Here is a 3,521-nt window from a genome sequence, read left to right on the forward strand (position 1 = left end):
TCATTCACTATCTGTATCTTTGACTGTCATCTTCAAACAAAAAATAGGGGAAAATTCTTGAAGTCATACGATTCCTAGGGAGACATCAGGCAGGACAGTGTGAGCAACTCCATGGAATCTCATTCCAGGAGAAACAGCCAACCAATTAAAGTCTCTGTAATGAAGTATTTACTGAAGAAAATGATCAAGATGCAGTGGTATTGAATCCAGACCTGCTCTCCCTCCCTTGCTCCACTTCAGACTAGAGCAACGAAAGACATGGGGCCCCTCTCCTGCCAGCTCGCACTGGCTGGGGGGGATAACTTCCCTGGGGTGGCAAAATATCACCACCTCTCCTGCTCCTGGCTCCCCTGTTGTGGGCACAATGCTCTGAGCAAGGATGGCTGGGTGGTAGGTCCAGACCTCATGATAGATGAGAACACTCGGACCCCATCACCTGTTACAGAGGCAAATCTTCTGAAACCGTGTATTTGTGGTTCCCTGTTGCTAAAAGGTGTTGAGTTTCTTTTTTGAGGTTACACAAAAATGTTCTGAAATTCATGGGGATAATGGCACATACCTTTGAAAATCATTGAATTGTATACTTTTAATGGATGAATTGCATGGTAAATAATTTATATCTCAGTACAGCTGTTTAGAAAGTTACATGAGAAGTAGGCACTTAGCCTGGTGACTAAGATGCCAGTCAAGATGCCTACAATTGAGTGCTAGGTTCAGTTCTCTGCGCTGCCTCCTGATCCAGCTTTGTGTTAACGCAGACCCTAGGAGGCAGCAGTGACTGCAGCAGTGACTGTGTGAGAGAAATGGATTAAGTTCCCAGCTCCTTGCTTTAGCCCCAGCCCAGTGCCAATTGTAGGCATTAGGGGAGTAACCAGTGGATGGGAGCTCTCTTTCCTTCTCTGATACGCTAATAAATAAACTTTTAAGGTTGATTTGTTTATTTGAGAGGCAGTGTTAGAGAAAGAGAGAGAGAGAGAGAGAGAGAGAGAGAAACACTTGCCGGAGTTTCTTCCATATCTCTCATGTGAGTGAAGGGGCCCAAGCACTTGGGCCATCCTCTGCTGTTTTCCCAGGCCATTATCAGGGAGCTGGATTGAAAATGGAGCAGCCAGAACTTGAACCGGCGCCCATATTGGATGCCAGCACCACAGGCAGAGGCTTAACCTAATACGCCACAGCACAGACCCCAGTGAGTAATTTTTAAAAATGAAAAAAAGAAAACTGTGATTTCTGATAACTCTTTAAAAGTATATATTGATTTAGTTCTCATCTTTTATTAGATTTATTATTAGATTTCTTAAAATAATTATTTTATTTTAATTAAATTTATCTAATTTAATAAATTATAGTAATTTAGTTTATTAAATAATCATTTTATTAACAATTTAAAATTTATTTAATTTATTATTTATATTTAACATTTTCTTAAATATTTATATTGTATTTTAATCTAATATTTTATATGGTAATATTCCAAAAATAAAATTCACATAAAACATGACTTCCTTTCTGTGTGATACATTCTATACTCATACACAGATATGGACAAAAATGTATAAGAAAATGAATGCAGTACACCTATTAGACTAATCACTATGACTAACTCAGGGAGCAAGTCCTTGGGATTATAAGGAAAGGTGATATTAATCTTAACTGTATGCCATTTAAAAAAAAGAAAATATGAATGGATGAATACAAAACATGATCAGACACCATAAGTGCAAGACTACATATTTTCATTAGACAAGTAGAAGTCCAACCTCAGTTCTTAGTCCTTGTGGAATTCTGAATATCTTTATTGCAGGGACTCTGTTCTTGATTATTTTGCATGCAGTACAAATTAAGTAGTAGAATTCCTGGTATTGACTAGTTGCTTGAGATTATAAGCTGTAATCATCACACAGAAGGCGTGACTAAAACCCAGAGGGAGGAAGTAAGTTCCTTAAGTTCAGCCAACAATAACAGGAGGTGGTCTTCCACTTTGTTTTTCTCAAGGCTCACCCATGGAACCCGTATCTCCACTTCAGGTATGAACGCCTCCTGCTGGCATAGGTATGTGACTACCAATACAGGAGCAAGCACTCCTAGGAAAGGACATGAAGACCCACTGCTCCATGCTGCCAGTTTAGTTCTTTGATCCATGCAAGTTCATTTTTCTTTCAAGCAATATGACCCTGAGACCTACGAATTCGAGATACAACTGCTTCTGTGGTCTGAGTCGGAGGTTCCTAGGTTGGGAAGCTCAAGACCGAGGTCTCTTGATTTGCGTAATAAAGCCCCTTATGGGCAATGGCAGGAGCAGAAAAGATAAATGGATTGGGACAAGGCAAAGTATACGTTAGACACAGAGAAAACTGGGGATGGGTCATGGGCAATGAGTTGGCATCCTAATCACATCCCATTCAAGCTTGCATCAGTCCCGATAGCAGGAGCCATGCCAGACCCATTTGGAGAGGAGCATCAGGAGCAATGGGAGCTCTCTGAAGCGCTTGTGTTGGTGACCTTGCCTTGTTTGCAGTGGAAACCAGCAGAGGGAAGATGACATTTAAGTCTAGTCCCAGAAAAACAGAGTTGTAAGATCTGTTTCAGGAATTTCTCCTTGCAAACTTAACAGATGGTGGAACTTTTTTAGAATGCTCTGACCCTATAATCCAGGCAATTTATTCCAAAGTCTGCACTCGAAAAGTCTCCCCAACAGTGGAATATGATCCGCTGATGGCTCACAAATTACTATAGGAACTCAAGAATTCTTTTGGAGGGTTAGAACTGGGTTGCTACAGGAGTATTGGTTTCTTGTTTTGTGTTGTGTGTATGTGTGTACTTTCGAACCAGAGAAGAGAAACAGAGAGCTCCACCCAATAGTTCACTCCCCTACATGCCTGCACCCGGAGCAGAGCGAGCAGCTGGCTGCGCCATGTAGGTTTCAGTCACGGACGGCAGGAATCCAATCTCCTGAGCCATCACCATGTGCTTTAGCGGGAAGCTGGCATGGGGAGCTGGAGCTGAGAACTGAGCCCAGGCACTCCGATGCGGGAAGTGAGCACTTAATCCAGTGCCTGCACTACTGTTTAAGTTTTTTAAAGTAACACAGTCATTGTGATTTTTCCATGTCTTAATAGGCATTTGTAATAAGTCAGTTTGGATTCTATGACCGCAATGTAATGATCAAAATCAAGAGAAAATGAAACTAGTGACAATTACCAAATTCAGCCACACTAAAACTCCATTCGTGGCACTGTTCTTTCAAACGTGACATTTTCAAACTGGGAACGGATGAAGAACCGGAATTCCACATGGCGGCCGTGTGGTAGCGGCCCGTTAGAACGCATCCTGTGTGGTCTCCAGGCAGCCGGCTCACTGCCAAGGAGACACACGACGCATGCTCCTTGTTTCGTAAAGGAAGGGCGCAGAGGCTTCTGGGAAATGTAGTCTCACCTTCCCAGACGTCACCAACACAGGGCCCCGGAAGGCCCTTTCCCGAGTTCCTTCTGCGCATGTGCCGCCCCGCCCACTGTCGCCAT

Source organism: Lepus europaeus, chromosome 15, assembly GCF_033115175.1.
Source record: "Lepus europaeus isolate LE1 chromosome 15, mLepTim1.pri, whole genome shotgun sequence".
In the NCBI taxonomy this organism is placed as follows: Eukaryota; Metazoa; Chordata; class Mammalia; order Lagomorpha; family Leporidae; genus Lepus; species Lepus europaeus.